This window comes from Topomyia yanbarensis, chromosome 2 (assembly GCF_030247195.1).
Source record: "Topomyia yanbarensis strain Yona2022 chromosome 2, ASM3024719v1, whole genome shotgun sequence".
In the NCBI taxonomy this organism is placed as follows: Eukaryota; Metazoa; Arthropoda; class Insecta; order Diptera; family Culicidae; genus Topomyia; species Topomyia yanbarensis.
The window spans coordinates 366,066,212-366,093,023 of NC_080671.1; the positions used below are offsets into that span (position 1 = coordinate 366,066,212).

The 26,812-nt window shown below is 36.6% G+C and overlaps 1 protein-coding gene across 16 annotated transcripts in view; it reads left to right on the plus strand.

Annotated features, from left to right (window-relative positions):
• Positions 1-26,812, plus strand: part of LOC131684446 (voltage-dependent calcium channel type A subunit alpha-1) — a 481,660-nt gene that overhangs the window by 144,611 nt on the left and 310,237 nt on the right. The window lies entirely within an intron of this gene.

Consider the following 26,812-nt stretch of genomic DNA (forward strand, 5'->3'; position numbering starts at 1 on the left):
GTTTTGATTCAAGCCCATTTCAAGTTTGTTGGATGTATTATCAATACTATTATATCCAAACATTGAACAATGAGGAGTAATAATGGACAGGCATGATGTTATGAAAACTTGCAGTGGTATGGACAGCATCAACATTAGCGTACGGATGTTACGTTTGTACCGAAACCTTTATTGTTTCGGTGTCTCTTCACAGTACACGGAAGAACTCTGCTTCGTATCTGACAGTTTCCGTAGTTTTATCTTTGATGACATCAAGAATATAATCATTGGACTGAATTATATGGGATATAATCAATATAGAAGCAACAAATTCATCATTCTTTCTTTCATGAACTGTTCGCTAAGATATATATTTTCTTCTTGAACAATTGCACCATGCACGTATGTAAGAACTGATAAAAGTTAATGTGCGCTAATCATACCTTAACAAAAATGGGATTGATTTTATTATTTTGTTTTATATATTTATTTGAACCAGGTAAAAGCCTCCTGGAGCTAGGTTTCATTCAAAATCTCTCTCCAACAGGCATAAAACCTCCTTATTTTTACAAACAGATTGAATCTATTTTAGTTAGGTGCTTTTTTTATTTCGATTATAGAGGTTTTAACCTTAAGGTCATTCGCCTCTTCGGGTTAGAAAAATTTCTAACCCTATGTGCGGGGTCGGGGTTCGAACCCAGGTGCGCTGCGTACAAGGCAATCGATTTACCAACTACGCTACGCCTACCCCCGAGTTAGGTGCTATTTATCGGCTGTGCATCGAGCTGTATATCCGTATGCCAAGCATTCGGTTTGCTTCGATAATTTGAGCAAAGATTTCTTCAAGTTTATACAATACAATATATTATGATCGAGTTTGATCAGCTAATTTATGCCTAACGACCATTATGCCAATCGTCCATTATGCCTAACGTCTATTATGCCTAACGTCTTTAGGCCTAACGTCCATTATGTCTAGCATAGTATGCCAAACCATGTAACCCGTCTGGGTAACAATTTAGCACTGGGTGGAAATATACCCTTTTTTTGCGTATACACTCCGTAGAGTCTATTGTTTACGTAAAATTATGCTCACCGCTGTTCGGTACCGTTCACATTTAGTTGTAAATTTTTGTTCATTTTCGCGTTTGTGAACGGTTTTATTCGTACAGATAGGTTAGATAATTTTTGTTTTATGTTTGTGAATTAGTAACATAGGGCTTAGGTAGGCTACCGCTCTCCTCTTGCAAAAATTCGTGTGTACTGGTTATGCTGCTCATCTTTGACAGCTGTGCGACAAGGCGGTTGGCGGTTTGTGATAGTCGAGTGCAGAAGGCGGCCATGGAGTTAGAAAGTGACGAACCACGAAGATAAACAGACGTCCGTGAACAAGTTTTTTCGGGACAGTTTCCCGCCACTTTTAACCAGTGAGGTGAAGTGCGCGCGTGCGACAGATAAAATACCTGTCTAAAAGTGCCGGCTCGTGGTTCGGGCACAGTAGAAAGTGTGGTGCTGGATCGCCGTCGGGGAAAGCTAATTACCAAGGAGCTTTCGCTTCCCCGGCTAACCGTGAAGGATCCAGACGCACCAATCCGCTCTCGCTGGGAAGGATAAGCCGAACGAGCCTTGCTCTCCTTCCCAGCTAATAGCCAAGGAGGGCGAAGCAGGGTGGACAACGGCTCCCCCTGGGAAGAACACTGCGGTGTCTTCCGGGATTCTTTGCGGGGAGCAAAGAATCCGGTGATTCGTCACCACCGTCGCTAGGGAGGTTCCGACAAAGGAACAAAGCTCACCTCCCTAGCTAATTGTTAAGGACCGCTGCCGGAGCAGCCAACGTAAACAAGGAGAACTCGGCCGTTGCCGGTCGGACGAGACCGCCCAGCAGTAGCAGCTTAACAGCAGCAGCAGCAGTGGAGAGTATTAGGAGAAAATAAACACGGTAAAATTTAATTTATTTGTTTTTCCTTTTTGTTTGTTGTGTTACGAAAATCCGAAATTCTGTAGAGGCACCTAGGCCGCCCTGAAAAGAAGGGTTCGCCGGGCAAACAAGAACCCGAGTAGTGGGCAAACCCCTACTTACAACCACCGTATGCCTAATGGAGTACACCCGTTAGTGATTGTGTGTAATAAGAAGTAGGAAGTATAGTACGGCCAATATCAAGTATTTGGATAGCTTTTCTCATAGTGTAAAGCGGCTGGACAGATATATTCAAATGCCAAAAACAAATTGTTTTAACAGATTTTGCATAGAGGTGAAGCAATTTGAAGTTAGTGTTGTTGAATCAGTTTTCATACATATACAAGGATCTGGAATTAAATTAGAAGTTCTAGAAGTAATACAGTCAATTATCGCGGCCAACCGACCAATTAAACATGCCCTTCACTGCAATCCACTATCCCTTGAAATCCAACAGTACTAATGAAACATATGGTATTTTCAATTATCATCGATAATCTTTATTTCCCTGCTTATCGCCAAACCAGCGCAAACACCGAGACTACCCCAGACGTGCAACATGTTCAGCACTTCCTGCTGTTTCCCTCTTCTTGGCAATGACAAAGTTTGGCTAATGAAGTGATGGCGTTGTTTTATGGTATGCCGCTAACGAAAGTTAGCAGAGCTAAACCAGACAGCAACAAGCAAGCCATACATAGTTCGCCTACATGGAAATTACATTTTATCTGATTCTAGGATATTACCTCGACTTTGATACGGGGAAATGCGTTGCTTTGAACGTTTACCAGTGCAAGCAAATAATGTGCAAGTTAATTTATTTTCACACACTCTGCCAAAAAAGGGAAGTTGGTTTCCAAATAGCGAAAGTTGATACACAGTCACTGGTACGTGATGACCACTTCAAAGATTCGGTTTAGAAAAAATGACCCGTGTTTGCTCTAACCTACATACTTGTGTTGGGTGGAAATCCGATCCCATATCCGTGCGGAAAGCCATGTCGCTCTCGGTACTCAATAAGTTACGACTAGCATGGACGAAACTGTGGGGCAGAACTGAGGAATCTACGAGGAAGTTACATCGTTGATAGCAATTTACGTTATAACTATCATATTTCGCTTCGGATCCGTTTCAAATAGTATGATGATAGCCTGATGCTGAATAAAACGGTACATTGATGTTAGAATAATTAAAAAACTTATGATGTATGTTAATGTTGGATTGCAGTTTCTGGGAAAACGTTGCACGGTTGATATTAATCGAGCATGGTTTTTACAGTCAGTGTCAAAGCACAGATAACAGACGATTAGTCTAGCACAAATTTTATTTGAAAATCCGTGTATACGATATGCGATGGGTAATATCACCTACTCAAATGTTTGCTATGTAGCACATATAAGCGTAGTTTCGCTCCAGTTGCATAACATCGAACACTGCGCTACCTACAATTGTTTTAGTCGTTCGACTAATTTGAAATAGTAGATGCAGTAGATGTGTGTAAACCATTTCGATTGCAAGCCGGAACATCCATTATCTGTGGTCAAAGATAACTTTCATGTTTTCCTATATAGGAAACCGGAGGAATGGTGGTTCATATTTTTTACACGAGATTTGTCGGTAGTTTGTGACTAGAATATGATAGGAGAACAATTTATCATAACTGTATTAAGGTTAACTTTTCAAATTATTGCCGGTATTTAATTTCGCGGTAGAGTTGAATCAACGGAATTTAATCATACCGGCAGTTACTTGTTTTACCATTAAACAGGAATCATGTAAAGGGTTTTTTTTTCTAATTGGGATTTTCTAGCAACTGAGTGGACATATGACATGTGATATCTTCAGAAAAAAACTCATTTTTGTTTTTTTATATCTCACAATGATTTTTTTATGAATTTTTCCACCAGTTCATAGTACTTTTTTATTGATTTCATTATTTTTTTGTTCAGTTGTAAAACTTTTCATTAACACATTCTTGTGTTTTGGATCTTCAACTGAAGCTGATAACTTTATAGCAGGCGGCCTGTTGGAATCAAAACAGCTCATATGTTAAGATCCACTCTAATTTTTTAACAAAATATTCCCAACGTAGTTCATTAAATTTACAAAACAAAGTTAGAAACATTTGAGCTCTACGAATGTAGAATCGGTTTGCTTCTTCTTATTCGGCACAGTGCTCTTTGTGGTCGATTTCAGAATCTTTTGACTGCAATTTATTTACAATAAGCTTCTTTTGAGACCTCGTGTAAAAATTTCGAAAAAAGTTTATGTTTTCATAAACTATCACGCGATGGAAAAAGAGATATGACGAATTTCGCGCCAACTCGAACAAATGTTGGCAGCACCCTCTCAGATTTTAATGAAACTTTCTGTACATGAAGACTTTGTCACAAAAAGCCACTTTGCATTTTTTGTTTTTCCATAAATGATCTAGACTGTTTTTTGATAAGGGCCAAACTTTTTTTACCAATTTTTTTTCAAATGGCTGTAGTCTAAAAATGACAAATCCTACAAAAAATGTTGTAGGAGTGATTTTCACAAAATTAGTCAAATTTTCAAATAAAAATATTGAAAAAATTCTTCATTGACTCCTACACTGAAAAAATCGATTTAAAAAATTTAAAGTCGATTTATAAAAAAACCCCACTTTTGATTTGTATGAAATTTTGTTCCAAGATAGATAATTATGTTCCCTACCTATCGTCAAAAATTCATGTTGAGCACTTTTGAGGAAAAAAAGTTATTTGATAAAAACTTTACCTTGTCCAAACTGAATTTTTTTTCTTCAATGTATTTTTATCGAAAACTAAACCAATGAAAGTCATGATCATCTCAGAATCCATTTTCCCAGCTGCTAGTTGCCTGATACATGCAAAAAGTATCAGTAACGAATTTGGTATATATTCATAACAAACTTGAATGAAGACTGTAAGACTGTAAGACTGGAAGATTGGAAGACAAGAAGACTGGAAGACTTGAAGACTGCAGTTCATTTGTTCCTCTCAAAACTGATAAATTTTATGAAATAATTGACAAACTTTTATGTCTGATGGAGCAGCAGCACAATACAAAAATAAGAAAAACTTTGCAAGCTTGTGTAGATTCCAGTCAAAGTATGAGTTAAGGTTGGAGAGAGAATTGGCCGAAATCGAAAACGAAAAAAGCAGTTTTTTTCCACACCGAGTGTGAGATCTTCATAAAAATCAATCAGCTTATGTAAAATGTTGTTACATTTTTTTGATTTTTGCCGATTCTCTCTCCAAGCACCTTAAGCGCAGAATGGCATTTTGTTGCAGCATCCCATGGAAAAGGACCCTGTGATGCTATTGCTGGTACTCTCAAGCGAATGGCAAAAAAGCTAGTTGCTCTCGACTATGGAAATACCAAAACAAGTCTCCAAGAGTTATATAACTGGACAGTTGAACAAAAAGTAAAAATATCACAAAATTAATTTTCTACTAAATAATCACTGAACAGCACAACAAAATGTCAGAAGAACTCTAAGAGCTGTGTCAATATCTGGAACTCAAAAATTCCACAGTTTTGTGCCTATTCCTGGGGGCAAAGTAGAGACGAAAAGGTATTCTAATTCAGAAGATGAACCAAAAATATTTTCTTTGTATAGAAATAATACAAAATAGCATGCATGAAGATAGTTTTAAGACAAATGTAAAATATAAAAATTAATAAAAATTATGTAACATTCAATACATAATGTTGTGATGGTTACTTCTTTCTCTAATTCTTCCTCAGCACTAAACAAGAAAAAAAAATAATAATGGAATATTTGTTTAACGACATAAATTCTTTTAAATGGCATTCTTTTAGTGATATAAATGTCAAGAAAGTTTAAATTTACGTAAAGAAATAAAGGAATAATATCATTACATCAAACTTATAATATTTTGGTAGTACATTTTTCAGTAAAATAAACGAGCATAAGTTTATAAAAATAAATTGATAATTTCAGTGTAGGAGTCAATGAAGAATTTTTTCAATATTTTTATTCGAAAAATTTTGTGAAAACCACTCCTACAACATTTTTTTGTAGGTTTGTAGGATTTGTCATTTTAAAAAGTTAGGCCCTTTTCAAAAGACAGTCTAGATCATTTTTGGAAAAACAAAATATGCAAAGTGGCTTTTTGTGACAAAGTCTTCTTGTACAGAAAGTTTCATTAGAATCTGAGTGGGTGCTGCCAACTCTGAATACGATTTGGCGCGAAATTCGTCATATTTAATTCTGCACAAAAGAAATGAAAACCCGAGTACATATGAATGGCTGGCGTCCAAAAGGGGCTAACCCACATTTTTTCCCGAAATCGACAATTTTGCATTTCTTGATAGCTCTAAGTAATCCACGTTTACTGTCATTTAAGAATTTTGAAAATTTTTTTTTTAGATTTTTTGCTGTTAGCAATCAAAGTTGACCATGGAGGTAACCCCAGTACTAGCTGGCGTCCAAAAGGGGCCAACCCCACATTGAGTCTTATGGAAATTCAAGTTTTCTCGTTCGTTTTCAGTGGTTTTAAGAAAATGTAGTCAATCGATTCGCAATCAGTAAATTTTGTGTTGTAGCTCTCACTTATCGGTGAACTCGATATTATACTGTTTTTATTTGGATTGCATTGTACGTTGACGTTTCGGCCCATACAGTCGTTCCTGAAGGTAAGGGCCACTCGTACACTTGCTATTTATGGCTGTTTTCTAACTAATATATATTTCTTGCACAAATGTATATTATTGGGCATACTTTTTTTGAAAATTCCAGTGAAGGTGTCATGTCTCTACTTTGAAAGTTCACTAAGCAATAGGGGATTAAGAGAAAAACGGTACATTGTGGTGGGAAATTCAAAAAAACGTGAAGTCAATTATTATCTTTTGTTATAGAGTTATGGTGTCTTCGAAAGAGTTGCTGTATGGCACATATCGATTTATTTGGTTGAATCACACTAATTTGGAATTCAGTCGCTAGGGCGGCGCTGTTATCATCTTTTTCATGAAACTAGATAGAAATGTGGTGTCTTCGAGAAAGTTATAGGTGCTATCATTTTAAAAATATCTTCTGAAGATGCAAACTTTGTGGGTCCTGTACTTTTTGAGATAGAGAAGGTTTTAGTTAAAACATTTACTTACAGATTATGTTTTAAAAAATGCGCGATATTTCCAAACCTATAGGTCCCACAAAGTTGGTGTCTTCAGAAGATATACTTATAATTACCTGATATACATATTGACACCATCTTTCTATCTCATTCCATTAAAAAGTTGATAACAGCGCCGCCCTAGCGACTGAATTCCGAACTAATATGAAATGATCAAATGAAGCGCTAGATGTCACACAACAACTTTGCCAAAGACACCATAACTCTGAAACGAAAGATAAGGAAAGGTTGTGTGAATTGTCGGTTAGCCCCTTTTGGACTCTAGGCACCCCTGGGATTAGCCCAGCGAATTACGAAACTGCTTGTGAATTGAAAAGTAGTGATCTTATTTTTCTAGACAGCCTGGGTGAATGAACTACTAACAGGCATTGTAATTCTCTCTAACTCATGCGAGAAGAAGCTTATTCGACGTTCAACTTTTTCGAGATAAGACGAGTCGCAAAATTCTCCGTCTCCACAAATAGCGTGAGAATAATTTTCCGGATAAAATTTATTTGATTTTTTCCTTTTCGCCGTAGAAGGTGATAAAATTTGTATTTCGCGGAAATCAATAAAAGCGTCCAAATATACACTTAATTTCACAGAAAAGCTGCAAAGAAGTACGATAGACTTGTTTTTTTTCGTGTTTTGGAGCAGCAACAGCAAGGCAGCGAGCGCAAAAAGGATACCGTGATTAACATATTCGCTCATTCTCGGGCGGTTTTATTTATCCGGAGAAATAACAAGTTGTATTTATCCGGAGAAGTTGTGTGAGTGCTAGTAACTTTTCGTATGAAAATGTGAGTTTTTATTGTCGCTGTAGTAAATTATCCGGACGCATTTACTCATATGAGTGATAAATGCAATGCCTGACTACTAATAAAAAATGTATTTTTACATTAAAAATAATGTTAATTTAGAAATGCGGAAGCTTTTTCCATTTCCTGTAGAAAATGCAAAATGTGTGTTAACCCCTTTTGGACGAATGGCTGGCGTCCAAATGATGATCACAATGACCAAACATCTATATGTGCGGTATAAACAGATTTCAAGTAATGTTTATCTGCCGTCTAGAAGGTGACATCGTGTCGTCGAAGCGGTACCGGAAACTACGTTAGGACTTCATGAAAGCTTTCAAAGCAAATCCAGGCGACCAAAATGGCGAGCCTGAGCGAAGTATGATGAGGATCTGTACAAATCCAATAAATGCAATATAAGTTCATCAGCCTTTTATTGCATGTCAAATTTGACTTAAAGCAGCTTCCAGGAAAGAAGTTTTTTTAATTTTGATTGTTGAGGTTTTAACTTTGGGGTCATTCGCCTCTTCGGGCTAGAGAAATTTCTTTTTGGAAAAATCTCTAACTCTATGAGCGGGGTTGGGAATCGAAACCCAGGTGAGCTGCGTACAAGGCAATCGATTTACCAACTACGCTATGCCCTTCCCTGGACAGAAGCTTTATGTTGCCAAAGATCACTGAGATATTCCCAAGAAATATAAAATTGTTTTTGCGGACAAGTTTACCGGAAAAAGTGTATGATCTGGAAGCAAATTTGCAGTACCGACCGTAACCGAGTTATACATCAACGATGGTCTGAAATGCGTCTAGTGGCTAATTAGATCTCACCGTGGCACTACCTAACCCCTCCGTTGACGTCAAATCCAGCAAAATCGTTTTAGCGTTCAGTGGGCCATTTGCGCGACTTCCGAAAGGTTAATTGGAAAACAAATATCTTAAAAACTCAACAGTTTAGGTATTTTTTACATTCAGTATGCAAAATTTGAAATAAATCGGTTAATTAGTTTTTGAATGACAGTTAACACCACAAAAAGCTTCCTATTCGAGTCGCTTGTCGATATTTTTGCATGAAGAAATTACAGAATGTCATTGAGATGATACACTACAATGCAAGAAGTTTTGATTAATTCGGTTTGCCTAAATTTGTAAAAAAAAATATCGCCAAAATTTTTTTTTTCCTTGCTGAAACCTTTATTCCCCCTTAAGCTGAAGTTGAAGTTTAAAACCAAAATTTGGTACAAACACGTTTATACTACTCCAACAAATGCCACCATACACAATCGGACAATTATTATATTGTAAATCCAATTCAACAGTACATTCAATAATTTGTTTCCAATGGTATTTTTTATTCTTTACAACATAAACTGTTCTTACTGTGCAAAACCAACTTTATTTTTATTGTCAAAACAATATTATCGATCGTGCGAATATCAGTTATTCGAATCGAATCTACTGTATTTTCGTTCATCATATATCGATACATATTTGGACCCATCGCCATTAGGACACATGGTATTCGGTCAAACGTTATTCAGCCAAACGGTATTCGGTCAAACGGTGTTCGGCCAAACGGCATTCGGTCAAACGGCATTCTGCCAAACGGAATGGATATGAATTTTTCCTGTTCCATTCGTCAGTAGCTGAAACTGCCAGTTAGACGATATATCCAAATTAACACAAAATTGGTGCCAATTAGACACTAAATCCAAACAGTTCACTCAGCATATAGGAGCGCCTTAAGCCTGATTGACTGATCAGTGTCTAACTGGTTCCAATTAGGTGTTAGTTTAGATATATCGTCTAACAGGCACCAAGTTGGTGTCAGTTACTGGCGAGCGGAACAAGTAGCATTCAAATCAAACTTTTCTAAGTTGCGTGTTGTGACCTATGGCTTTACAAAAATATTCATTTATGAAAACTCAAAGGCCGCTCTTCACATTGTGATAAACGTCAAAGTATACTCAGTTGCCAAATTTCACATCATTTGAACCATTTTGTTTAGACCCGCGCGCATTTTGCTTGAAGTTTATGACACTGACACTATGGAAAAATATGACTAAAAATATATTAAAAGCCTTACCTTTTGAAGCAGTACGCGGAATTCAACCTTCATTTAATGGCAACATTTGTAGCATTTTAATGGAAATATTTTCGTTTCTCAAAAAGTAAGGGAAGCTAGAGTTTTTGGACATTTTGTCTTAAAAATCTCCAATTCTTAAATACCATTCTGTTCTATGCTGCAAATCATACATTTTTTGCAGTTATTCTACTGAGTATCTCAAAAATCAAATGGAACCTTTGCGACCTTTGTCAGAATACGAGAAGTTGGGGTCCAAAAGCATTGTGTCATTCATGTCAAATTTTATCATGTTCTCGTTCATATATCTCTTCAAACAATTTTTATTAAATGTACCTTGTTGAACGTGGAAAATTCTCAGAATCAAAATAGAAATCAATTCGTGATCGGTAAATTTCAGGAACATCAGACTTTTGACAATGGGCAAACTTTCTTAGATTTCAATAATTTAAATACGGAGAAATCTAAAAGCAAGTCTTTTCCGCGAAACGAGAAGCAAGAGCCACGATGAGGGGGTGGGCGTAGCGTAGTTGGTAAATCGATTGCATTGTACGCTGTGCACCTGGGTTCGAGTCCCGACCCCGCACATAAGGTTAGAAATTTTTCATAAGAGATTTTTCTAACCCGAAGAGGTTAATGGCCTTAAGATTAAAACCTCTATAATTGAACTAAAAAAAAAGAAAAGAGCCACGATGACACGATATCGTCATTTCCTTGTGTCGGAAGCGAGTGATGCTGAAATTGTTTTCATGAGCATAAAGTCATCAACAAATTTAAACTCAAACAATTCCACATTCTGGGCAATTTCTTTGAAATATTTTTTTATTATCGAAAAGGGCAAGAATTTTGAAATGAAGATAAGCGCAATGAAAATTGCCGCTCTGCTTTTTTACCTTTGCTTCAGAGATCCACATTTTTTTTTCTGAAGAAGAAGGTTCTGTTGGTGCGTTCCACAAAACTTTTTCGAATTTTTGATCTGTCACGCTACAAGTTATTTACTTCACAATTAAAAATAAGCATTAATCCATTTTTATCTCAAATATTCAAGCAATATCATCAAATTTAAATTAGACTACGATGGAAAAATTTGGTTCCAGGCAAAAAAATGAAAATATGCATTTTGTTTAGCTTTTATCTCCTTACGGTCTTTTAGTCATTTTCAGGTCATGCAAGAAGTATCAACAAACTTTAATAAATGACAGACATGGATTTTTTTGGGCTCACCATCCATATTGTTCAATATTAGACGTTATATACATACATATAGATATAAAAACAGTTTGACGCAAAATATGATAAAAAAATTTCGCCTGTGGTTGCCATTTTCATAGCCTTGAACAAATCATGAATGTAGTTTGAAATATCCTGAAATTGATTTAGCACCAAATTAACATAATTTCATAGTACTGTTCCGTTTCATGCCCGAATTATTTCTAGCACATAATTTTTTCCTCAAAACCGAAGGAGTTTTGAATTGCTGGTTGGATCAAGTTTTACCTTCCAACGCTCAATACAAATCACGTAGAATAGTTACAAAAGTCTTACTGTTCGGAAAAGGTAGTCAAAGACAGTTTAAATTTACAGGTTTCATCGGTTTTCAATAATATTTTAAGGCACATCAAACCAGACTCATTGCGATAACTTCAGTTCTACTGATAATATTAATGTTGCACAAATCAAAGATAATATTCACATTCACATTATTTTAACCTTAGCTGTTTTTTGGCAAATCCTGCCGAAATTGCAAATTTAAGCTGTTTAAAAATGTTGTTCATAAACGACACGGGCATGAAGAGGTTAATAGTGACCGGACGCTAGATCAGGCCAAAACAGGATGCCACTACATCCACAAATCGCCTGCCAGATCAGAAACTTTAGTGCAATTTTTGACATTATTCTTCTCCTGTACTTATTCTGGGACTCTGTCCAACTAGTTGAGGAAAGTTGGTATTATCGTAAACTTTGTCAACCATAACGATGTAAAACAATTTAATGAGCTACTGCTGGCAGAGTTTTTTGGGACGGGTTTTAGATAGGACATTTTTCTGCTCTTTCCGACATGGCGTCGTCAACACTTTTTAAACGTGTAGTCCAGAATACCATGCATTTTATATCGACATCAGAGATTATCATATATAAGTGGCATTTGATTTCTTTGAATTTTTGAATACCTTCTGTTATATTTCTCATTGTATAATAAATAAATAAAAAAAACCCATTGAAAATAATATTTATATGAAGCCTTTCATATATCTACTTTTAAAATTTTTGGTCTAAAATTGTCCAAGTTTAGTTTATTAATTTATTCATTCATTTTTTAAACCTCATCCGAAACAAAATGCGGGATGCGAATCTGATTATTGATAAAGTAGTGAACAATAAAGGATAAATGGATTTTTATTGAATAATAAAAGCGGGGTTGCCTGAAAAATGATGTAGAAATAATTGAAAGTCATGCATATCAAATATCTTTGAGATGCCTCACCGTAAAGATCGAGTTTCTTAGATTGAATATTTAATAACTATCGCAAAAGTTTTGTATGATGCATGAATGATAACTTTTTGTTTTTCATGCGTCGATCTGCTACTGGTACACAAAATGTTCGATGATACCTTCCATCCATAATCTCACCAAAACCTACCTAAAATTGTGGCCCATCAAATTTGTATTGTATGCAACCCTGCCATGGCTGGTTTAGCAAAAGATCTCCCAGCAATATTAATTCCGTGCTGTTAAAATATCAATTAAGTTTGTACACGCCAATCCTTTGTGTCGCAATCGACTCCCATCCATCTCTCTCATATAAATTCTCGTCTCACTCGTTGAGTATTGGGCCAGCTCGGCAGCATACCGTCAAAACTAATCTGATGAAAAACAACCAACTACAAGCCGACATCAACCGGAGTTAGAACTAGAGTATCTCAGTTTTCCTCGATGAAATTGAAGCCTGCGTTACACACTGACTGACTCACATACACGCAGCACAATGCATGATGTTCTCTGGCTGCTTTGGCAAAATCCATTTACGTGCAGTGCAATCTCTACACTATATGCAGTGGATTACTTAAATTAAATTTCCCGTCACCAGCACACACACACATACCGCCCCCACTCAACCGCTGTCGGTTCGGATTATGCTCTGTGCAATTTCCGGACGTCCATAAGCTGTTGCACCTTTGTGTATATTTAACCCTGAGGAAGATTGCCCACAAAGGGAAGGATTGTGCTTGGGGTATCAACTTTACACCATCAAAGAAATCAACATTGTTATTGTCATGTGTCTTGTTGTGCTTTTTGCCTTCGGGCTGTACTACATTGTTGCTGAAGGCGATAGAATAGAAATCTGATTGGGTTCTGATCAAGCGAGACACGGTATTAGATTTGGTTGGCATAATTTGAGAATTGAAGGATGAACCTATTATTTTAGGAATTGAATAGAGGTTATTAGTTCAAATTTAAATTTTGATGTGATCAAAAGGTCCATTTAAAATTTCATCCCACAAAAATTGCCAGAAATGTCACAATTTTTCATCACACCTCCTAATAGTACATTGCAGATGATACTTGCAGATGTGACATAATTTATGATTGGTCCCATATCGTAAAGGATCGTTCCGAATCTTGCCTTTTATCCTCTTGATGGCCATGTTGTTAATAACATATCTTCGTTGCCTTGAAATATTATTGAAATCTAATAAAACCTTTTAATTTAGATTTAATTTGAAGACAACCTTTTCCATGAAATATAGTAAATATAATTCTTCCAGAATAGACTTGAAACTAGGAAGCTTAAAACTGAGCAGCTTCCAGTACTGCAAGAGAAGTACTTATCGCGATCCAAACAGGCTTTTCGTATTTCTCGACCCCTACAGCTTCAATACAAAATAGTTTTTAAATCCAATGCGCGCTCGAAAAAAGTTGGGCATAAAAGGGTTTATACTATTGGTACCATCTGCACCGGCTGGAATTAGTTTACTAGAGCATGCGCGACCACTAAAAGCGACTGAATCCATTTTAGAAACGAGAAAAACGTAATTGCACTTTTCCGTGTAATAAAACAGATTTTTCATACTTTACTGACTGGTGAGATGACGAACACCACACAGCATTTCTTATGAACCTTACAAATACAAATAATTCAATTGTGCTGAGATATTTTCCATCCGTCGTCTCTGGTAGAACTGGTAAAAATCACATCATAAGGATTCATGGTAACAATAAACTGTTCACCATATTATGAGGAAAAATGAAATGTTTTCTCGTCGTGGTATATAGAGAAGTTCATTATTTGCCTTCGTTACCATGAATTTTTAATATATAATCTGAAGACAATGGATAATAGCCGGTATCGAATGTTGGTTGAAGGCTTTCGACGTGCGGCAAAAAATGTTTTAGCAGATTATCTGGATGTTTACAGTTGTTCTCGATTTTATCTCTCATTTTCTGCGAACAGTATTACATCGTAAACCTACATACATGTTGGGGCTGTTGCCAGACAAAACCCGTTTAATATATAGAAAATATTGCGATTTTGCTTTTAATCAAATCAGATAGTAGAATAGAATTTACGAATAAAGTAAATGGAAGGAATATTTTGAATTTGGTTCTAGTGTCATACAACGCACAGTGTATCCACTCCATTCAAAAGCTGGACAAAACCTCAAAAGTTGTTTAAAATGACTGGAAATATCAACTAAGTGTAATTTTATTGTGCTGAGTTCTATTTTAATCGAATTGAGGTGCTTTTTTAAAATTAACAACCTTGGACGGTTTCAAATTATTATTTTTATTTAAAAAAAGCGAATTTAAGAGATTTATTGAACTTTAATGAATGAAAAATAACGTAGTTTTCTCAAGTTGTGGTGGATGCTCAACACAATTTGAACTTCTTAGTCAAAGATAAATTTCAAGATATCCATAGCTGTTCAAGAATAAATTTTCATTTACTGATTTTCAGTTGGCTTGCATTAAGCTACAAGCTGGTTTCAACTTATTTGAACTTTTCTCTACTGATAACAGTGATCCCAAGTGTACGCGTAGCGTTCAGAAAAAGAAACCCCTCACACAGTGGCACGACTTAGAAAATAAAGTTGTACTAATGTCAAAACTTTGCGGTGTCGGTTCAAATTAGGACGGTTTTATGTACTTTTGGTACGCTGAATTCATTTTTGTTAATAAGACATATTAAAAATAGGGGAGCCCGGGGCTATTCGGACCTACTTAAGCAAACCGCCCTTTAGGTGGATAGATGCGAAAAAATTTACCGGCCAAAGGTCCTAATTGTTAGTTTGAAACCTCAGCTACATTTTGGTACCATACAAGGTTCATTTGCACCACTCAATGGCAGCGCTAGGCGACGATTTGCAAACCTCTACGTTTTTCTATCCTTTTACAATGTAGGGTAATTCGGACCTCTCTATGGGGTAATTCAGACCGTCATTTTTCTTTAATTTTTTACAATGAAATTATGTTTACCTATGAAATATTTATAAGAGACACTCCTTAAGAAGCAAAAGAAATAAATTACTTTACAAAAACTTAATCTGGTAAGTCACAGCTGTCGATTGGCGGCCCATGTATTTTCTTTGCTGTGGCGTGTGCAATGGTGTGCGCAGCCGCAAGCCGCTTGACGGTGGTTGACGGAATAGGGGGTCCGAATAGCCCAAAAGTGGTGAGCATCTCGAAAATATCTGTGTTTTCACCCATTCCATTAAATTGAAGCCTCAAGCTTTCCAAAACATTTACTTTTTATTTTTTTCACTTTTATTTATTGCAATAATCACGGTTTTGCTATTATAATGATTTTTTGTTTTGAGGATGGCAAACAAAGAAAACACGTTGTATCTCCTTTATACAAAGAACAAAGAATCAAATTCAGCTCTCAAACCTAAGGTTTGGGAAAAACGGTTCCACGAATATATACGATAGTCAGAAAGCTATTTTCTGAGAAATCGTGGTGGTCCGAATTACCCCCACTGTCTTAATAGCCCCGGGTCCCCCTAAATATTTACTATTCATTTGGGTGTCGCAAAAATATATATTTTATCGAAATTGTTCTTAAAATTTTTGTATATTAACTTACGTGTGCCAAATCGTTTTTGATATTAACACTTGTAAAAAAACATTCATTTTACATTAGGGTGGCTCAAAATCATTATTTTGCTGTGAAGGTTCAAACAGTTTTTTAAAGAAATTCGTGTATGCTGAATTCCTGTTTTGGTTATAAAAATGGAAATTAACCTTACTACTTATTAGGGTGGCTCAAAAGTAATTATTTTGTCTTTTATAATGATTTTTTCAATAGTAATTGTAGTAAGCTGAATTTATTTTCCATATTAAAACAAATTAATTTACATCTCATGGTGCTTCAGAAATGATTATTTAGTTTTTACGGGTCAAATAAGATGTGTAAGACTAATTTTAGAACGTTTAATTCATTAGTGGGTTACTTGATGTGCAAACTACATTTTCTTCAATTTTCAAAAAAAAACATTTTGAGCGTCTTAGTGAATATTTAATTACATTCACTAATCAACAAGATGGTTAACGATTTTTTTTCGCAGGTTTGTTTTAAGTTGTTTAGATTACTTAAAAATCAAAAACCCTTTTTTCGTGTATAGTGTTCATTTGGAAATGGTCTTATTTTATTTGGATAATATCGCTTACCCTTAAGATTTATCAGAGTTATATAAATTCTGATCAAAATAGTAGCACCAAATGACTAGAACTCAACTGCGTTCACTTAATTTGACAGTTACTGCGTAATAGCACCAGCAACATTTTATGACATATTCCAATTGGTTGAAAATATTTACTGATTTTTAAACATTCTGAATTCCTTTACCACCTGAAAAACCATACTTCACACTCGGCTTATCACTTTTGATCACTAGTAAAACCTTCGTAAATCATGCACTCAATGCTATCTGAAAGTTGTGCATGTATTCGTGTTATTATTCTAGCTATAAAGTTATTATTAAAATTCAATATCAGTAATAACCATGCGTCCCTATTCACATTTTTATTTAATTTTTGACTGCTTATCGCAAATTTTCGCAAAACTAACATAGACTTATTTGAAAGAGAAAATTAAAACCTTTCCAATGAGTATAATGTGATCGCGAGCATTCACGGGCGTCGTTGTTGTTATCTCATTAGAAATTCGAATTCAAAAAAAATCCTAACAAACAGATATCTAAACAATAACTAAACCAACTAGTGACTTATTTTTGGCGATTTTACGATGTAATTTTATTTCACAGATAATTTTGGGGAAGTAATGCAATGCATAAAATCAACTGTTTCTTTGGAAAACGAGAATAATGGGATGTAGTAGGATGATGTTCCTATGGTCAAATAATGCAAAAAATGCTTGAGTTATGCCCTACAAAAAGCTATCAAAAATTCATTTTACGTTAAACTCACCTAAAATCTCGTAAAAATGTATCTGATGGCTCAGCTGATACGAGAAAAATACTAGCGAGAATATCGCGTGGCCTTCACATATGAACTTAAGTCCGGGTTCATTCCACTGTGTCTCAGGGAATAATAATAAAAAAAACTTTATGAACACAAAAAGTACAGCGCGTCTCCACAAAAACAATACTTTAAACTTTGGATCTTTGGGCAAAACGGCACAAGATGACACAATGATTTTCGTTAACTAGACATAATTCTACGTCAGATGTACTAGATTCGTTTACACGCTTTTGTCGATAAAGTAATAATCATCTCAACGTAACTAAGTCTGTTTTAAACAAACAAAAAATCACGATAAGTTTTTAAATACTGATTTTTTCTCAAATCCAAGTACAACATTAGATTCCTGAGATGTTTTGCTATAAGAAACGCCTATACGTGTTACCTAATTTATCACTGTAGTGCTTGCTAAAGCGAGCTGAATTAGATTGGGGATTGAGGGTAACATATTTTACCCCAAATTCGGATTTCTAAGACCTTATTCACTTAAAAAAGTAGCATTTTTATTTTGCAAACGGTTTGCTCAAAAATTTGCCGAATACAACTTCAGATACGGTACATTTTGGAAAAATATAAGAGGCATGAAAAAGAAAAAAATATTATTTGAAAGTTTTGTCTGGCCCGGCCCACAGTGCAGTGGCCGGATGTTGTACAAAACCTTTCAAAAGTCATGGTTTAATTAATGATATTTTATATTTTCCCAATTTTTTTTTGTAATGATTCATATTCAAAATTTTATAATCATTGGATAAGAACACGATTTTTATCAGCAAAGGTGGAACGAAAGTAATTACTTTGCGATTATAATATACTTGCTAAGTTTGCTTGGAACTATGACCTTTTTGTTTATGTCTGAGGTAGTCTGATCAAAAATACTTTTTACACTGATGCATTCTGTACAATCAGGCGAAACAATTCGGAACGGAAAAATATTACAAATTCAACTTTTCGAAAATCATATTATCGTTCTGCGCCTCAGTGCGCCAACGGGTTTAAAGGGACCTTCTCCTGGATTCGACGAAAAATCAAGCAATATTTGAGATTTTTTGCGCAAAATGATAAGACATACGAACTTCTGCTTTTGATCTTTTATTTATCGATAGTAATAAAATGATTTTTTTTCGAAAATTCAAGTTAGGAGCCTCAAAATGGCAGATCTCGCTGGGTTCTGTGCGCGAAACATAGTCCTACTTCGCCATGTCTTATATCATACATCACAACTCGCGAAATTTGTGCTGTCCCAGTCAATGACTGTTGATAACATGAACAAGAAATACGTCTGTTGTTCGGCATACTTGCCGCATAATGAACCATCACCTTCTAATGATTTCAAAAAGGTTGTATCATACTGAGGCAGAAAAGGGTTTCCCCTCATAATCGGCAGTGATGCCCACCACATAATTTGGAGCAGATATCAATTCGAGAGGTACCGAATTGATGGAATACTTAAGCAGTACAAATATGCACATAACTTAATGTAGGAAATCGCCCAACGATATAGCAGAGAAAATGTGTTAGATGTAACTTTCTGCTCTGACGATATCACGCATGTGTTGGCAAACTTGCTCGTACCGAACGAACTCGAACCGTCGTTATCTAACCATAAGTACATCGTCTTAAATCATTTAAACGTCTCACTAGATAACATCACATATCGTAATCCCAAAGCTACGAGCTGGAACCGCTACGATGAGGTCGTGGATAAAACAAACTCACTCAACATAACAGCATATCAAGAGGCTTGCCCGCTTGGAATTATGCGTGCTTCTAGAGGAACACCTTAGTGGAAACTTGCTCGACTCAAAAAATTATGTAGAAGAGTTTGGAATCGCAAACACAGGGACGGATCGGAGGCATTTAAGTTGGCTCGCAATGCATACAAAAATGCCCTTCGATCGTCTGAGCAAATTGGTTGAAAAAGCATCTGTACAAATGTCTCAAGTTTCAACAAGACTAGCAGATTAAATAAGCTACTTTCGAAATCGAAAGACTTTCTTGTCAGTTCGATTAGAACTGCTAATGGTGAAAATTTGTCGGACGAAGATGTAGTACTCAACTGTCCTTTTGACACATACACTTTCCAGGCTGTACGGAGCCATCCCCAAAGAATGCCCCTGAGTTCCTTTCAGGTAGTACTGATTATTGGGCTTTTGCTCGTAGAATTGTGACAAACAAATCGATCAGATCGGCGATTGAAAGCTTTGCTCCGTCTTCGGGAAAGGTGGGTTCATTCCAGTTCTGGTACAAAGAGGATATGAAAGCTTCAAGCATATTTTCAAAAAGGTTTACTTGTAGTCTTGCAACAGGATACATACCATTGCCGTGACGGGAAATAACTGTAAAATTCATTCCCAAAGGTGGCCGCGTCACTTATGAGTAGGCAAAGAGCTTTTGACCGATCAGTTTAACCTCCTTTCCTCAAATCAGTGGAACGTTTAATCGACCACTGTATTCGGAATGGGCGAGCACCCGCTGCATGCAATGCAACATGCACCTCAGCGGAGGAAGTCTACTACCACCCTGTTACACAATGTTGTCTACAACATTGAAAAAGTTTTTTCGCAAAAGCAATCAAGTTTAGGAGTTTTTCTCGATATTGAAGGTGCTTTTGACAATGTGTCTTTCGAATCCATTTTGAGAGCAGCAAGAGGTCATGTAGTCCTTCAGATATCACGAACTGGATACACGCAATGCTTAACAACCGATATCTGTGCTCGCCGTTAAGACAAGTGGAGATAAGAAAACTGATAGTCTGCGGATGTCCTCAAGGTTACCGATGATTATCATATAATGATTACCGGTATTTGCATTAACACACTTTTTGATATAATGCAACAAGCCTTTGTTGAGCAATGGTGTCTTCATGTTGGACTATCAGTAAATCTAAATGTAACATCGAAGGTGCTTTTCATCCAACGAAGGATTAAAACCGGAGCTCGTCTGTTGCAGAACCATATCAAGTAGCTTACTAGAATATTATATTTACTATCTTAGTTTTTAGCTTGGCTTAAAACTATATGTGCGTGTAGAATAATTCAAGCATTCACAAAAGCTCATCACCGGCTAAAACGTCCCAGCTATTGTTGTGGGGCCTACTCACCGATTGCTGTGGGCATACCATCCTCTTGTTGTGGGGCATATTGCACTGTAACCGGAGGCATTTTGCCCCGGGTGAAAGAAAAAACTATAATTTGGGCATCTCTGAAAAATGTTTAATAATACTTATATCAGGACGTTTTTAATAAAAAATGAAACGGGTATTAATTTCTAACTAATATAACAAAAAAATAGAATAGTTTGTCCGGAGATCCTAGTGTCGAATGGTGAAATATAGCTATTTTTTCTTAAGGGGGTGTATTCGGCCTGTTTACCTTACTGGGCTCTGGAACAGTAACCCATCAGATCGTGCTACTAGCCACCACACAAGACTGTGGCCCCAAATGGTTACATGGGATGAGTTTATACTTGCTCCCAGTGACCTTACACTCACAGGTAGTTTTCCTTTTAAAATAATGAATGTGAGAATTCCTCCTCGCGAGGAATGGCTGTCTGGCTGGATGGCGCGACAACTTGAAGAATATGTAGCTTGTTCTTTGTTGGAGCATCGAGTGGATGCTGAATTCTATTGTCGTGAACTGAGATTAACCCAGTCTCATTCGCTTGGTAGATACTGTACCGTATTCCAAGAAAAAATCTTTGCGATTCTGTGTGGCGTACAATCGACACTTCAACAGGGAATTAACGGTAAAACAATTTACTTTTGCTCTGACATAAAGGCTGCCCTGAAAGTATTTAGTTCGACAGATTCGAGATCGAAATAAGTAATTAGTAAGAATTTAGCATTTCAACCTTCTATGGGTACCCGATCATTCCGGTATTACTGGAAATGAACGGGCATGGATTGGCTAGAGCGAGCGCTGGGACTGGTTTCGTTGGTCCAGAACCTGTTTTACCACTTTCGATAAGTTGGATAAAGCACAAGATTCGCTCTTGGCTTGCATCCGGATATGCCAACCATTGGCGTAGCTTGCAAACTTGCGTTCAAACAAAGACTTTTCAGCCGGGTGTGAGTCCGAAAATGTCAACGAATGTATTTTTTCAACCACAATTGCAGTATTCTAGTGAGGGTACTGACTAGATATTGCAAACTCAATTATCACATGGCTACTATTCCGCGTGCTGAGTATTATTCGTGTGGTCTTTGTGAATCCGATTGCGGAACTTCATATCGTTTGATACGTAACTGCCCTGCAGGAATGCAATTGCGTATCCGGATTTTTGGTTCTCCATACATAGATGAACTTATGTACTGAAAGCTGAAACTCAAAGAGGTAAAGAGCTATAGTTTAAACCATATTTGAATGACAATATCTTTTCGGGAGTGTTGTAGTTCTGTTATCTCAATATCCCCTGTTGATATATCCGCTCACTGTTTAAATAAAAATTCAAAATTTCTCCGGGGTTTGGAAGCTTTATTTCTGCTAGCACCTGCAGATCGTTCAGCATCCTTCCGGAGGTGCAAAATGCTCCGTTTTAATTGTTCTATGTTGTTATTTTCCTTACCCCTAACCTTACCCCTAACCTGGCCACTTTCCCAATCCTTCCCATCAGGGAAATGATGAAAAAGCAGATCATGGTAAGGTACAGATCTTCGATCAACATGGGGAGCGTACCATTGGAGCCAGTCGCTACTAATTCTTGATTCCATGAAATCGATTGCGACATAAAATCCCTAAACGACCGTGGATCATAACGTCCGGGGCTTGGACGCCCAAGAGGTTCGTCATAAGATCCGAAAACAATATTATTCTGCAACTTTGTACATAGAATATTTTTTGGTTGGACTAAAGTAGAGTACCCGAGCAAAAAAATTAAAAAAAAAAAAATTTCGAGGTTCGATGTCTTCGACAAAGTTGTAGAATATTATGTTTTGAATAACTTCTTCTAAGATACCACAGACATCAAACCTCATTTTTCAGGCAAAATTGTTGTTTTATGTAAATATGACCAAAAAATCAGTTTTTCGATTTTTTTATGCTAAAAATCTCAATTGATTGATTTAATATGTTCTACAAACTTGCTGGTATCACTAAAATACAACTTTTTGTTGAAGGAACTAATAACGTAAAGTCAATATTTTGGCTTCTAAAACTATTTTTCATATAAATTTGCTCTATTTTCATCAAAGAATTCTGTTTTTTTAGCACTTTTGTGCAGCCAAACTTTGACTATTTCGATACTCTATTATTCCTAGAATAGATTTAATATTACATAGAAACAGAATATAGTTGGACGCATTGTTTGGGTGACCATCATTCATGTACGATGGTTTATAACATAAAATGTGTTTATATTATTGTTATTTTATATACATTATTAGCTATTAACAAATTATTAGTTCCTTCAACAAAAAGTTGTATTTTAGTGATACCAGCAAGTCTGTAGAACGTATTAAATCAACCAATTGAGGTTTTTAGCATGAAAAAATCGAAAAACTGATTTTTTGGTCATATTTACAAAAAACAACAATTTTGCCTCAAAATGAGGTCTGATGTCTGTGGTATCTTAGAAGAAGTTATTCAAAACATAATATTCTACAACTTTGTAGAAGACGTCGACCCTCTAAAATTTTTTTTTGGTTTTTTTTTGCTCGGGTACTCTACTTAAGTCCAACCAAAGAATATTCTATTTAAAAAGTTCCAGGATAATACTGTGAATATATCCTACAAAGAAATGATGTCTCTAAAATGACATATAAGGCCTCAAATAGGTTTTGTCCCACCTTTTTTGGATTGGTCCCACTGTGTGCCGCAGTTATTATGCGTTATAATGTCCGAAACTATGGGTGTGTCATTTAATCCTGGATTTTATGACGCAGTGCCTCCTGACATCCTAATATCGTGTGAGTTATATAATCTTGGACGTTATGACGCAGTACGGGTTTCAGACGTTGTGACACTAATTTCATTTAGGAATTTAATATGTACATATGTACGGAAATTAATATGTACATTTATTTCCAAACCTTATGACGCACTCTTGTGCGTCACGATGTCCCGGACATTATGATGCACATTATTTTGGGACGATATGACCTGGGACATTATGCGTCATAAAATCCGAAACATTATGTGCGTCACAGCATCCAGGATATCGTATGCTACAAAAGATCCGAAATCGAATGTGCGCCGTAACATCCGATACATTATGACAAACAAAGGGCGCGTCATAAGATCCGAAAAGAAATACGCGTCTTAATGACGCACATCCGTTTTAGGATGTTATCCACCGTGTAATTATGGCATAATTAACGTGAATAATCCGTTGCATATTATTTTTTTACCATTTAAATATTGTTAATTACCATTTGCCGAGAGATCCTGTTGATTATCTCAACGATTTCTCTGATGTCAGCAGCAAGTGAAATTCGCGGATTAGCAAGAATCGTTTATGTGAGCAGTGGTCCGACAAAATCTGCCACTTGATAGAAACCTCAAAATTGTCGAAATTAGACATATATTGCAATCCTCAAACACTTTTGTTTAACTTTTGTGAAATATAACCCAAATTTCCCAAATCCAAGCTACTGCTTTAGTTATATTTTAATTTATGCATAATAATTTCTATAATTAAAAAAAGCAGAATGAGAGGTTTGTCTTTAGATACAGATGCAGCTAGACTGTGCAAGATAAACTTGGCATAATTGCATCCCTGCTAACCAAACGAACATCAGACACTATACTTTCCCTTGTTCTGTACTCGTTTCATGTACCTACAATCTCGAACGCAACTCATGCACTCGTGCGTACATGGTGAAAATAGCGTCGTGGTACTAGTTTTCTCTTTCGCTCCGCCCATAATCGCTAGCGTTGCTTGGTGTGTATCTTTCATTCGTGTAGGTACACGATGCACTTATACAGCTGTTTGATCCCAGCATTGTACAATTGTGCATTGTTCACCGTTCGCTTGGATTCAATGTTTGAGGCGAATGAGTATACCAAGGCGTACCTAACTCGTTTGCGGTTGCATGCGCGCATGATAGCAAAGACAAAAATTTCTCTTAGCAATAAATTTACGCAAGCGTGACGCAAGTTTAATACCTATTTACGTTCGACCCATTCATCAATTCCACGTGATTCATTTCCACTCAGTCTATCCTACTTTGATCCTGTAAAAACATTTGGTTACCACTATTTTTCAAATAAAATCTTTCAGTTCAACTAACTATATCTGGCAAAATCTGTCACTTGACTGCAACCGCAAAGTCATCGTAATTTTACATACATTTTGGTTGTCATTAAATGCGCCTCAACCAAGTTTTGTTAAAATTGGCAAAATATGCCCTAAAATTTGTGTGCAACAACTGGTATGCCCGTCATGCAAAGTAAGGTTGATGCATTTCCTTTTGCTTGTTTTTGTTCTATAAGAATAATATTTGAATTAATTTATGGACTTAGGTGGTGCTTGCTTTATACCGCTCAAAATGCATTCCAGTTAGCATAAAAACCCGCGCTTATATCGATTACATGAAAGTCGGTATTTCATTCAATTGTTCGTGAAGAAAAAGCAATATTTAGTTGTCGTTTCATTACTTATAGTAGTATCAATGATGATGAACCATAAATGTTACGAAATCTTGATCTAGGTTTTATGTTATATTTTCTTGAACGATCGTGTTTTGCCGGAAGGAAGAAACAGGGAATAATAAATTCATTCGCAAGCCATCTGAAAAAAAAATTATTCATTCAAGTATAGGCAACACTCCCGGCAACCGGTTGCCCGGAGCTGAAATTGCACCAAGTATTTCCGAATTGACTCAACAAACGATAAATCTATCATAAATTCTCAGCAGCCGGCTGCCCAGAACATCAAACACATGCTAACATCTCTGAGAGGTGCATAGATCGTATCACTTATCAAGGTGAATCCAGATTTGTGTAGCGCTTTACCCCATCCCACTAACAAAAACAACTTCTCGTGGTAAACGTGGAGATGCAGAGGTATACACGGTTTCTATGACAACGTTAACCACACTAACATTCACTTCCTTCCCCGATGATTGTAAGGAGGTGGCCGGCGCCGTTATTGTGGAGTGAGCAGTAATATATAAGGACTCTTGTAATAACAAGTGTCGGACTAACATTCCTTCTCATTCCTGCTGCGATATAAGTGCGGGTCGGGCTAGCGCTGGTATCGAACTTAGGATGGTATAGACAGGGGGTAAATCTTTTGCTAGCAAGACATGAACTTAGCTGTTGATGATGGTCGATTTGAATGGCAACTTTCAGAGATATCTATTGACATGTAATAAGCATCATAGCATAAACCCATATTTGAAAGTTTTAAAATTGTCTGATTTCTGCTGTTACGAGATAATACAATCAGGAATTTAGAATGTTTTGCTTTATTCCAGTGAAACGGAAAAGTTGAAAAATTCTCAAAACGCCTGCTTGGTAATGATTTTAAAGCATGTCTAACTCAGGTTACCCCCAAATAGTGTCAAATAGCCATAAAATAGCACAATAGTGACGATTTAAGGAATTTTTCCATTATACACACATACCAAGTGCTATTCCCGCAAATAGTATGGTTTCAATTGAATCCGCTGTTCGACGTTGCACGTTGGCTTACCAATTCACTCAATTTGCAAATCAAATCGTGTCATTAGAGCACACTCACCCGAGCCTAGACGTGGCGATTCAATAGTACGGACTTCAATTCTCAAACCTAATCGGATCATGGACTTAATTTGATGGTACTCAGCACACGCCGTTGCATCGCATCGCAGTAATAGTGTTACATTCTATGCACTCACAGGAAATCACGTATCAATTTACGGCACGAAGATGGACTCTTCTTTGAAGTGCATGCACTCAGGTTTCACCGTGCTGAATACACAGCAACGCAAACACTACAATGCAACACGGGATCCTCTGTGTATGAACGTGAACATCATACGATATGCTATTTCAAATTATCAAGGTATACAATGCTTTGCTGCGACGATGCAGTTGTTGTGCTTTCAACCTTTATCTGCATCGTGGAAGCGATTTTCAAATACGCTAAACTTAAAATCAACCGTTGGGATGCATTGCAGTTTGAAATCAGAAAATTGGCTCACTGGATGCAAAAAAAATGCTGCTCAGAGAACATGAAGCGTAAATGTCCTGTTGGATGCACAAAAATAAATTGAATAGTTTATCTGAAGGACCACTGGGGTGGGGACGCTGCTCCGTGAAATTCCCGGAACGTCTGATGGGCCCGCTTTCCACCCAGCACAATTATCATCGGAAGCTTCTCCCGTCGCTTGATTCATCCAGCACATTATTATATGGATGGATGACTGAATGGTGAACTCATTCATCTTTCTTTTTACTGACT